The sequence below is a fragment of the Crotalus tigris genome, unplaced genomic scaffold, assembly GCF_016545835.1.
Source record: "Crotalus tigris isolate CLP2741 ecotype Arizona unplaced genomic scaffold, ASM1654583v1 scf7180000018916.1150873, whole genome shotgun sequence".
Classification (NCBI taxonomy): domain Eukaryota; kingdom Metazoa; phylum Chordata; class Lepidosauria; order Squamata; family Viperidae; genus Crotalus; species Crotalus tigris.
This window is the reverse complement of record NW_024097271.1, coordinates 964,244-977,325: the sequence shown is the minus strand read 5'-3', so window position 1 is coordinate 977,325 and position 13,082 is coordinate 964,244. Positions and strand designations below refer to the sequence as shown.

Below are 13,082 nucleotides of genomic sequence, written 5' to 3'. Positions count from 1 at the left end.
ATGTTTTGCAACCAACACTCACCAATATCTGGCAATTATCCTCAAAAGCACATCTTGTGCAATTTTTGGAAATTGCGTATGCTGTGCAAGAATAGGATATGCGCTCCTGCAGTTTCCAGAAGTTCTGTTAGAGGACAGCACCTGCACAGCTTCCATGGCCTCCAAACATTGTGTGAAAACAGGATGTGCTTTTGTGCGGTTTTTGGAACAGCATGAGACAGTCATGGTGCTAGGGCTGGAACTGAGGGCCCGGCTTCTATTTAGGTCACTGAATGGGGGGGGGGGAGATAGAGAACTGTTTCTCTTTTATTCAGGTGCATGATATGACACAGCAGTAGAGTTACAAGATAGGCATTTTCCGAATCTAAAGTCTAAAATCTAAATCTCTGAAGTCAACTTCAGAGTGATGAGTCTTTTCCCAAAACAGAATTCATAATCTGAAGAGCAGAATACGTACAAAATACTTGCCATGAAAGAATGCACACAGTTGGGACTTACTCATGAGAGAATGAATGCAAGAACTCAATTTACATCAAGATTCCCATTACTCATATTGTTGCATCAGGTCTGTATTCAAATCGATATCCTGTAAAAACGGGCTTTTTTGTTGCAATGTAATCATTGGATCTATGTATGAACCCCATTAAAGTCCCCAGAATTTGGATGGCACAATACCAATTTTGAAATAATCATTCCTGATGGATAACAATGAAGATTATTGAGATTACTGAGAGATTAATCAATGATTTGTTTGGTAAAATAAAGTTGTGAATGCCTTTTCTGTTCAGAAAATATGAATGGGATTTCCTGAAGTTGGGTGAACTCTGATCAGATGAACTATTTATCACCTGTCTGACCAACAACTCCTTTTATTAGAAGCTGTAAATTTCCTGCGTGTTTGGGACCAGACTCTTGTCCTAAATCTGGGACTGCTCTTTTTTTTTTTTAGATTTGTTTTATCCCACCTTTATATTATTTTAATGATTCAAAGCAGCAAGCCTCTCTACTGCCTCCTCCTATTTTCCCTACAACAACAATCATGTGAGGTGGATTGGGCTGAGAGAGAGTGACTGGCCCCAAAACACCCATCCGGCTTTCATGTCTAAGTCAGGACTAGAACACATAATCTCCTAGAGCAGGGGTAGGCAACCTTGGCTCTTTTATGACTTGTAGACTTCAACTCCCAGAATTCCTGAGCCAGCTCTACCCCTGTTCTAGAGTCTAGCTTGGTTCCTCAACTAACAAAGCCTTTGATTTGATATTAGGTGAGTGGTCGTTAAATGGACTGAAAAATGGGGAAAGAGACACACTGAGTGACAGAGTACTGTAATGACTAGGGCAGAGGTGTCCTTCAAATATTCTTGACTGCAGTCTTTGGCTATTAATGCTGGCTAGATTTGATGGAAATTGAAATCTGAAACATCTGAAGACAATGAATTTGCCTTTCTTTGACTAAAATAGTATTGATAAAACCTGATTGAGGTTCCTCACAGATCTGAAATTCCTACGCCTCACGTGGTCTCTGTATCCCCATTCTATTTCTCTGAAATCTTCTGATAGTTAAAAGTTATGAAGAGAATTGATTTGGCCTGTAAAAGAATATTGAAAAAACAGCTTGTTTCTTGGAACAAAAACATGTTCACAAATATCTTTATTGTGTTACCTATTTTTTGTTGGTGATTTGTTAAACTATTTTGCACAGGTGTTTGGAAGTTAGTTTGTGAATTTAAGTGGTGCTTTCAGTATTTCAGAACTACTCTTTCCTTTCACTGTGAATCCTGTTTGTCCTGATATAAACACAGTGGTATAAATTCAGAGTTCAGAGAACTTCTACTTCATTGTAATGGCCTCTCCTTGAAGCTTTTGGATTTTGTAATGTATCTCCCACACTCACACACACTTTCTCTCTCATGCAGACACACATGCACCCTCCTGAATCCCCCACTCCTCAGTTGCACTCATGAAAAGACAGGTATCAATGGCTCCTGGTGTATAATCATTCCTCTGGTGCATGCTAACTCTTTCATTTCTTGTGGTACTGTGAACAATGTATTACAAAAATTACTCTGTGCTCTAAGCCCTTCAGAATTAGAAGAGATGTCTACTGTGGATTTTAAACCGAATATGGAAGGTTGCTTCAAAATGGTCTGACTTTTGTTCATTCTTTAAGCTTCTGGCTGAGTGAATATAAGACTAACTATGATTCTACATCTAGCATAAATAACTTCATCAATAAAATACATGGTGAATACACATCTTGTCACATCTGGATTACTTAGACTGATCCTTCTGTTACACTGCTAAAGATTTCTGGGGTCTATACTGGTTATTTCTATCTATCCTGGCTTAAAACCAGAAGTCAGTGGATGGAAAGTGAGGCTAGGCATGTGCCAGATGTTGTCCTTGATTTATAAACATTTTCTTGCCAAACACACAATAGGCAATTTATTGCTATAAAAGAGCATTTGTCGACTAGCGAGATATGTTAGCATCCTTAGTTCTGAGCACATCTCTTAAGCATCTCTTATTATAAATGTATATTTAATTCCTTCCTCATAGCTTGGCTCATAAAATATGAGATGTCATAGAAAGTATAATGAATGAATCTTCAGAGGCTCTTAACATCATTTGAAAGATGAAATTACCTGCTTCTCCTTTAGCGCTTGGAATATTACAAGCCTTGAAGGTTTAACTGAGGATTAGTAAATTGGAGAGTGTCCATTATCAGACCAGGCTTATGGTCTGATAATGTCTCTTGCTTCATTTCCCTTAGTGCTTTATTCACAGATCCCTGAAATTACATAACAAGTGACGTTTTCAGAGAAGCTGTCAGGAACGTTTTTACTCTTTTTCCAAATGTTGCTATTTCTCCAGCTTGCAACGTGTCTAATCCATTTTGAAAAAGTTTGCTGCAGTTTAGTCAGCTTGCATAGACAAGTTTGTAGCTTAATTCAACACTGCATTAAAAGACCCAGGATGAAATGTAAGAAGTACGTAGCTATTCTTGAAGCTGCAGTTGGAATCACTCCTCTTAATAAGAGAGAACTGCTCCCAGTGGTTCGACATGTAAATCTCTGGCAGCAACCCGGGTGAGTCCTAGGTTGGGTGAATGAATCATTGCAAAGATAAATATTTACTCTGAATATTGTCTGCAGATTTGCAGCATGCATTATGCGTAGCTTGGCTGTGAAAGTTGGACCATAAGAAAAGCTGAGCGCCAAAGAATTGAGGCCTTTGAACTATGGTGCTGGAGAAGACTCCTGCGAGTCCCTTGGACTGCAAGGCGTTCAAACCAGTCAGTCCTAGAAGAGATCAACCCCGACTGCTCTTTAGAAGGCCAGATCCTGAAGTTGAAACTCAAATACTTTGGCCACCTAATGAGAAGGAAGGACTCACTGGAGAAGGGCCTAATGCTGGGAAAGATTGAGGGCAATAGAAGAAGGGGACGACAGAGAATGAGATGGCTGGATGGAGTCACTGAAGCAGTAGGTGTGAACTTAAATGGACTCCAGAAGATGGTAGAGGACAGGAAAACCTGGAGGAACGTTGTCCATGGGGTCGTGATGGGTCGGACACGACTTCGCAATTAACAACAACAACAAATTATGCGTAGCTAGTTATATTTCCTCAATGGCAAAAATGTAATGCTCTTTTCGAGTGTATATTTGGCTGAGATCAGTCAAGGCATGGTGGGTTACAGCATTTAAACCTCTTGGGTAAGCATTTGGGATGAAAACGATATAGTGAAGCCAGGGCAGATTCAATGCAGCAGCAAATCTAAATGGGGATATAATGGCATTTCTACTCTTGTACTTTCAGGGACAATCTGCACCCAGGCAAAACAGATATACCAAATTCCTTTAGGAAAATGTTCTTATTGAAAAAGTGAATTTTGTATCCCTTATTTAAAATAAATCTCTATGGGATATCTTCTAAATCTGTTCTATTTTCCTAATTTAACTCTGTTCTAGTCTCTGTTGCTATTCTTCCACTTGATGTTAATGTTTATTGTCCTATAGCTTTTTCTATTCTACCTTTTGTTATTACACACTTTTTGCTTTAGGTTTCTAATATTCCTCCCCCCTTAGATGTGACTTTCTTTCAGTTATGTTTTCTATATCTGTTCCAGGATCTCAGCATTATTAATACTGATCCAGGTCCACAGCATCACCAACCACCTCTCCCTTGGTTAACTTCTGTTGAAGTTGGTCTCTGTTATCGCTAGATCTGGACTATTTCTGGTGGGACTGTTTCAGACGTTGTATCGTCTAGAGCTTTTCCATTTCAGTTTATTTAGATGACTCATTGCTACTGCTAGGGTTCAATGGCCGACTGCCCAGGCTACCTTTACTGGCTTCTGTACCTCCTATCTGGGCTCTTCTAAGGCTTTAGACAATCAGGAGCCCTTTCCTGTTGAGTTGTCTTTCGGTTGTGTTCACTTGCTCTGCGTTCCACCCATGCGGGTGCTTTGGGCTCTGTTGTTATAAGCCATGCCATAGACTCAAGCTATTCCTGGTTCTCCTGCCAATTCTTTCTTATGGCCTGGTTGCTTATTTCACTTGCCAGCCCTGGACTGCTATACTACTTTAGGTGTTGATGCTTTTTGATGCTTTCCTCCTTCAAGAGCCATATTTACTTTCCAATGTGTCCTGAGCCTACTTTCCACCAGTTTAGCTGATGTTCCATTGACACCTTCCAGCTTTGTGTCACCACCCCAGGCTCTTCACCTGTCACCACTGCTACCATAATCTTTGCCTTTACTGAAACCACTGTAACTCTATGGATTCTCTCCTGTGCTATTACCACCATGTCACCTTGGTTGTTGTCTTGGAGCACCCAGAGAATGTATCTAGGTGTCCTCTTACTTGTTTCCTTTTTTTCTAATTGTTTTTGAGTTCCTTAGCTATCCTTTTTCTTCCTAAAATTTTTGGGACACAAGTTTCTCAAGCCACTTTTATCCCACCGAGGTTTTCTTTAAAGGGCTTAATTTTTTTATCTGGTGAAACTTTTAACTTGTTTCTTGGGAGAAGAAAGGTGCAGTCCCTTGTATTTACCCGATTCGGTCCACTCGTATTTGTATCACACATATCAAAGGATCCATCTAGAGTTTATGTGCAATTGGCGACCTACACATTTGATTGATTAATTGATTAATTGATAGATAGATAGATAGACAGACAGACAGACAGACAAGCAAGCAATCAAGCTTTCAGTTTCTAAATTTTAAACAGATTTTCTTATCCTTATGAAAAATCTTTCATCTTTTTAAGATTGCATATATTTTCTCTGAGAAGAACCTTAGAATAAAATGCTTAGATCAGTGTTTCTCAACCTTGGCAACTTTACGATGTGTGGACTTCAACTCCCAAAATTCTCCAGCTAGCAATTCTAGCTGGAGAATTCTGGGAGTTGAAGTCCACACATCGTAAAGTTGCCAAGGTTGAGAAATACTGGCTTAGATGCTGTGGAATTATATCCAAATGAGCATCCATGTGCATCAGACATTATGTATAGATTTACATCTCACATTCCCTCCCTCAGGGTAGACTCCATAATGCTTCCTCCTCCAGTTTTATTTCCATAGAGAATGGGGTAGGTTGAGGTAAGGATCAAGGGATAACCAAATGTGGCTTCGTAGCCACATGGGAAGCAAATGGTGTCCCTTGCTGCATTAGTAGATGCTGTCACCGGGGCGTTCGATTGTGCTCGTTCTCAACTGCCTGCTGCCCCAAATGTAAGGTTTTGTGCAAACAAACAAAATATGTTATTGATTGATATCATTAGGTAATGCTCACAGTGACTGGTCCAGAGTCATCCAATGAGTTTGCCCTTGAATCTGGACTTCTGGTCTTAATCTGATGCTCTTAAATTGCAAGGTACAGGGGCTTATGCATGTTTGCACTTCTTTGTCTATAATGCAAGCAAAGAAAGCCCCATTGTTTCCCAGTCTAAAATTGTTGCATGCAGTATAAAAGAGTCTCATACTGGAGACAAAACAAATGCACATGTTCTCTCTCTGGCTGTTAAGGAGTCACGAGGCTGGTAATGGATTGATGATATGCTTCAGGCAATTGAGGAGAATACATATGTAATCCACCATAAATAAGGATCTTATAGCTTAAAGATGAGGTTCATCTTTTTAAAAATCCAATACATTAATCATTATCATGATCTGACAATCAGGCTGGTTAAGCTAATATTGACCATACTATTGATTGCCAACAGAACATGAAAATAGATGCCTTGTGCCTCCTTACATTGTAACTTTAATCAAATGTACAGTATCTGGTTCATTTATAAAACCCTTCAGAGGACTGATGTATCATGGAGTGAAATTCATAAACTACTTCTGGCAAACTAAAAAACATCATTGAAATGCAAAAATAGAGTCTGTTGATTCCACTCACGTATGTACAGAATGCAAACAGGTCATTTCAGCTTCGATGTATATGGATGCATCTCAGTTATGTTCCTTTAGGTAGCAGCCTTCCCTTATGATGTAATTGGGATTCCTTGCTTAGGTGGAAAAACTTTGATTTGGGGTTTTACTGATTACCGTAGATAGATCTGTTGTTATGGAAATGGCTGGTTTATTCTGTTATGTAAAAGTAAAAAGTTGATGTTACTATCTTATTCTACTGCACCAAAGGGAGTCAGAAGTCAATGGCTTTTCTTTCTTTTCCCCTTCTTTTCAACACTTTTCCCTTTTCCCTCCCGTTTTCCCTGCTATTTGCTTTTGTATTTTTGTATTTTATATTATACAGATATATTTCTAAGAGAAAATCTGTCCTAATTTGGTCCTTCAGGTCTTCCAATATTGTCACTCTAGCTGAGTCTATCCATTTTTCTGCTGGTTGGAATTAGGACAGTGCTGAAAAAAAATGGACTTGTGACTGGTCCCCAAAATTATGGCCATTGCAGTGCCCGTCCCCAGCAGTCACGTAGTCAAAATTCCATACTAAAGCCTGCCTGCTGGACCATGCAGGGACATTTCAACTCCCCCATCTGCCTATCTTCCCCCATCTCTGCCCTTTGGGATGCCCGGCATTCCACCACATACTTCTGCCCCCGTCACTATTGCCCCCTGTTCCCTACACATGATCATCATCATCTTCCTCCTGTTGATGGACCAGGATCCAGTTACTGAGTGAGACTGTGGCCCTGGAATGCATGCACTAGGGGTGATAGGGTGCCAGAGCCTTGTCTGCTGAAGAGGGCTTGCCAGGCACAGCTGGAAGGAGGCAGAAGGATAGAGAGACGTGGCACTCTCTGTCACCAGGTCAAGCATAACCCTAACCTAGTGGTTTTCAACCCGTGGTACGCGTATCACTGGCACCTGGCAGATGGTACTCATACGGTGGGTTGAAAAGCGCGGTTTAAAAAAAAAGTATTAAAAAAAGTCTAAAAGTGTAGTGGGGGATGAACTGAAGCGGTGGCAATGCCACACAGGCCTGTGGGGAGAGTCAGCTGGAGCTGCGGTGTTGCCAGGGCTCTGCTGAGCGCCCACGATTTGCGCAGGGCTCCAGCTGATTGGTGCTTCCAGAACTAGGCAGCCTGGGGGAAAGGAGCCAGCTGCAGCTACACTGAAGAGAAAAGGAGGATGAGGGAGAGAGAGGAGAGGATATAAAAGGAGGAGGTTTTAGCGGGAAAGGGAGAGAAAAAATATGACAGGGAAAGAGAAGGGGACAGAGTAAGAGAGACAGAGAAGAAGAGAGGCTTCTTTGAGTCAACCAAAAGAGAGAAGGGGATAGAACAGTGCAGAGATTAATGTCAGAGATAACAGGAACAAGTTTCCCATTAAAAGTGTGGTAACTGGGTGTACAGATAGTCCTCAACGTACAACCACAATTGAGCCCAAAATTTACGTTGCTAAGTGAGAAATTTATTAAATGAGTTTTGTCCCATTTTATGCTCCTTGCCACATTTGTTAAGTGAATCACTACAGTTGTTAAATTAGTAACACAGTTCTTAAGTTAATCGGGTTTCCCCATTGAAATTTGCTTGTCAGAAAGTCACAAAAGGGGATCACATGACCCTGGGACACTGTGACCATCATAAGTATGAATCAGTTGCCAAGTACCCGAATGTAAATCACAAGACCCTGGGGATGCTGCAGTGGTCATAAGTGTGAAAAATAGGCTTGCCATCTTTGTAGAACAGCTTCAACTTAAAGGATGGGCATCCTTACCTTTATGTTCTTCTACATCATTTCTACAGAATTAAGGCCAGGACATTATCTTGGCCATGCTAACTCATCAATTTTCTTGGTCTTTAACCATTCTTTGGTCTCATGACTTATGTCTTTTGGGTTGTTGTCTAGCTGCATGACCCACTTACTCCTGAGCTTCAGGTCATAGATAGATACTATGACACTTTCCTATGGAATTTGCTGATAGATTTTGGGATTCATAGTTTCATCAACGATGGCAAGATGTCCTGATCCAGAGGCAGCAAAGCAGATTCAAATCATAAGAGCCAGTTTGGTGTAGCGGTTAAGATGCTGGCTTAGAAACCAGGAGAGTGCCAGTTCTAAACATCTTTCATCATAAAAGCTGGCTGGGTGACTTTGGCCCATCATTCTTTCTCAGCCCAACTCACCTCACAGGATAGTTGCTGGAGGGAAATAGGAGTATTGGGTATGTTAAAAAGATGGGATAAAAATATAACGACAACAATTACACTGTCACCACAATAGATGGGATAAAGTTCTAAGGCTGGAAGGCGGTGTTTGCTTTTTGCCAAACATAATACTTTACATTTAAGCCAAAAAGTTTGATTTTAGTCTCATCCATACATACCACATCCTTTCAATAGCCTTCTTGGCTGTCCACATGAACTTTTGCAAACTGTAGATGGGCAGCAAAGGTTTTTTTTTTTTTGGACTCTTCTTGGAACCTTGCCATTCACACCATTGTTCTTCAGTGTTCTCCTAATGTTTTTGACACATTTGTTTTTAATTTGTTTAGGTTTTGGACCTGCGTGGAAAACAAACAATATTTTAGATAACGTTTATGCTGAAATATTAAAAATGTAAAAGGGTTCACAAACTTTTAAACACCACCGTACGTTATCAAAGTTTGGTCTAATGCAGCGGCCCCCAACTTTTTGGGGGCTCCAGGGATCAGTTCCAAGGAGAAAGGTTTTTCTGCAGACTGGAGGGGGCATGGTTTTGCATGCTGCCTGCATATCATGGATCGGGCTTTGCTTGTTTGGGCATCCCAGTTGCTGGTGCCTGTCCATGGACCGGGGATTGGGGACCTCTGGTCTAGTGGAAACCAGGAGACTCCTGTTTTAACCATGAAAGCCGGCTAGGTGATCTTGGGCCAGTCTCTCTCGGCTCATCTCCCAGTGTTGCTGTTGTGGGGAAAATAGGAGAAGGAAGTTGCATTGGATATGTTCTCCGCCTTGACTTATTTGTAAAAATAATAAAGGCAGGATATATACACACAAACAAATCAATGAATAAAAAGTCAACGTTTGATATGTTTCACAGAGGTTTTCTAATAGGTTTGATATGTTTTGATATGTTTTGATATGTTTCACAGAGGTTTTCTAATAGGTTTTCTCCAAGTATTTTAGGCATAATGTAATTTTTCATAGTAGCATCAATTTCTTAATTTTAAAAGTTATAAATTTAACTCAAAACAATAGAATTACTTTAGACTGGAACAACTTCATTTGATTCCTCTCTTGTCTTTGAGACATTGGAATAATAATTTCAGAGTAGCTAAATGTTTACCATAAGAATTATTGGCTTGTTCAAAGACTTCAAATGCATACGCCCATTTTGTGTATATGTTTCAACAGCACACCCAGGATTTAAACATACCACATGAAAAATAGTGCAGGAGTAATTAAACATGATTATTCTACCACCAACTGGGAGGAGATATGAATTATAAAGACTGTTATTGAAACTTTGCTGCATTTTTAAAACTTCTACAACAGTATTCAGTGTACAGGTTTCTTTGCAGGTTATTCTTGTTTACATAAAACTGGCCCCAAGGGAGATGCGAAGCTATATTATATGCTAAATGAGAATTAAAATTCTGTGTCCAAGCATCTTAGTTCCAATTAAAAATCTGCATTTGGAGATCTGTATCACAAGCTGAAGTAATTGTATACATTGATAAAGCTTTAGGAAAATATAACAGTTAAAGATATAAACATGATGTTGGATTATATTCCTTAATTGTGGAATTAAATATTAAAACTGGGATTTGCCAAAGGGAATTTTTTTACATAGAGCAGCGGTTCTCAACCTGTGGGTCGAATGACCATTTCACGGGGGTCGCCAAACAATGCAGTCCACCATTTTTTCCCCTTTTCCTTAGCTGTGCTATTCCCTTTTATTCTATTGGCCTTTGAAAGCCAATAGAATAGACTCTCTTGAATAGAGTCTAATTCTATTGGCTTTCAAAAGCCAATAGGAATTGTCCAGGCTGTCTCTGCCCTGCTGAGCCCACCAAAAGTCCCATTCTGCAAACGGTGCTGCAAGTTGTCTGCAGTGAAGGCGAGCTGTCTGGAAGTTTCCACCCCTCCCTGCTGAGCAACTACTAAAAATGTAAGTAAAAGAGGGCCATGGGTGGGAGGTGGGAGGCCGGCGGGCGCAGGAAGGGTTGCTGGCATGCGTGGGGCTCGGCAGATGCCTTACCTCCCTTGGGCTGGGCCAGTGGTGGCCCAGCCAGTGGTCGGTCTGCGCCATCTCTGCCACTTGCCAGCTACGCCTCGGCCGGCGCAGGGGGCGGCACCATGCATGCGTGGTGCTCCCGGGCAGAGAAAGTCCTCCACTTACGACGGTTGGGTAGTCATCGACGTACGACCGGTTGGGGGTCGCGGCATTAAAAAGGTTGAGAACCACTGACATAGAGGGAAACAAATTTCATATTAAAAGGAGTGTTCTTTACTGACATTTAAATGTCTTCATAGATACAGGATTTTATTTGCAATTATGAATACTAGAAACTTTTTTAAAGATGCACAAACCTGTTTCAGTACTCTACTTTAGCATGGATTTCTATTATGGTTGTTGTTGTTTTCAGTTTCAGCCAGGAACTTTATGAAGACGCTTTATTTTAATTACATTTCATTTTGTTCTTCCAAATTGCTAAAAGGGTGGGTATGGTTCTCACCCATCACCTTTCCCAGGGAGATAGATTAGGATTAGATGGGTTCCATGGCTGAATGTAACTTGGTTTCTCCAGAACCGCAACAACTATATTACTTCTCTTGCTCATTTACTCCCAGGATAATTATTATAAGCGCTAAAGTGAACAATGCAATTCTAAGCATGTTCGTTCAGTTTCTTATTCTACATTCTGGGTTAGAAATAAGCCATCAACACTGGGAAAGTCATGGTCTTTTTGTAATTTGTTTTTATCCCCTCTGTTATTAACTGTCTGTCATTGAAAAGTTGGCTGCTGTTGTATGCTAGTAGAAATAAGACAACATCTCCTGTCATAAATATCTTGATGTATAAAGTATAAATCCTATTGATATATAAAATATGTGTCTATAATAAACTAAACTTAAAAGTTTAAAGCTGCAGCAGAGCTCTAGGGCTTGAAGAAAAGTTGTTGCACAGGAAATAAATATTTGGGATAATCAGAATGAAATCCTGTTGAGTTCAGCCGTGCTTATTCTTAAGTAGGGTGGCACAGCAGCTGCGCCCACCAACACACCCTTTACATGTATTAGACCAAAACTTACCCAAATGTAGGCTTTCAATTATGCTGGATGAGAGTTATGGAAATTGTGAAAAAAAAAATCTCTGAAGGGCATCGTGTCGGGAATACAATTACATTCTAAGTGTCTGGGATCGTGAGTCTACTCATGTAGGAATACATCCCACTTAATTTGACTGTTTTACTATCAAGCAGACTTATTAAGAATAGTATTGTGAATGAATGTTAATTTTAATTCAGGGTCAGCATTATCTTGGATCCATTAGCTGCAAGGATACAACTCAAATGCAATTTGCCTTCATTCAGGAATCAGAAAAAGTAGCTTTGGAAGACACAAATAGGCTAGAACAGGGGTCCTCAACCTTGGCAACAAAGCTGGCTGAGAAATTCTGGGAGTTGAAGTCCAGAAGTCTTCAAGTTGCCAAGGTTGAGGACCCCTGGGCTAGAACCTAAAATAAATGGAAAAAAAATATGGTGATGAATTACAGGTAATCCTTGCTTACAGATTGCCTTATTTAGTGATTATTCAAAGTTACACTGTAAAAAAACCCAGTCCTTACATTTATGACCATTGCAGCTGTGATCACATGGTCGCCATTCTTGTGCTTTACAACCAGCTTCCAATAAACAGAATTAATGAAGAATATGGAAGCAAAATCGCAAGTTGTTGTTATGTGATGATTCACTTATTGACTGAATGGGAAGTGACATTGTGAATCCATCGCAGTCATATGATTTTCCACTTGACAACCATGGAGTTGCTGGTCACAATGATCACTAAGCATGGTCTAGTACACTGTGTTATTTACATCTCAAAATGATTTGTTAGTTATGCTTTTTTCTTTGAAATGAGGTCATCTGTGCTTTGAGGGTGGTTATAGCATGTTAAGGTCAGACTTTTGCACACCCAACAATTTGCTTCGGGGTACAATTCTGTGTATCTATTCTAAAATAGAGTAAATAGATAAATCAGCGTCAAATGCAATGTAATTTTCTTGTTGACCAATTGTTATGTACAGGCAGGATCTCCACCCTGTACAATAAAATGTATACTCATAAAGCCGTACAAAATTTTAGAACAAAATGGAAGTCCTTTTTCTTTCAAAATATCCCTGTCTGATTAAATATTTCCTTAAAATGAAAGGTCCTTGGATTGGGAAGGGCAACAGATTGGAAAAATATTGTCTACCCAGAAACGGTTGTAATTTAGCAACTTCAGTAAGATTTTTGTTGAAGATAAAGAAAAGCTGAATATTTTTGACTTCAGCTGTTCTCATATATAGGTTTGGAGTTGTTTTGGCTTGCTTACCTGACTTCATTTAAAACATACTTTGCGGTCTGTGTTCTGCAAACTGTTTTTAAAGTGTGCCTATAATACCTTCATATGGTTTTGAGAAA

The 13,082-nt window shown here is 40.0% G+C and overlaps 1 protein-coding gene and 1 long non-coding RNA gene across 2 annotated transcripts in view; one reads left to right on the top strand and one right to left on the bottom strand.

Moving 5' to 3' along the window:
* Positions 1–13,082, top strand: part of TJP2 (tight junction protein 2) — an 85,722-nt gene that overhangs the window by 5,222 nt on the left and 67,418 nt on the right. The gene's annotated exons all lie outside the window — the stretch shown is intronic.
* Positions 5,461–10,317, bottom strand: LOC120314370. The gene is made up of 3 exons (XR_005558416.1): positions 8,799–10,317; positions 6,408–6,595; positions 5,461–5,910 (listed from the first exon to the last, which is right to left on the bottom strand). It is a non-coding gene; the product is annotated as an uncharacterized LOC120314370 (long non-coding RNA).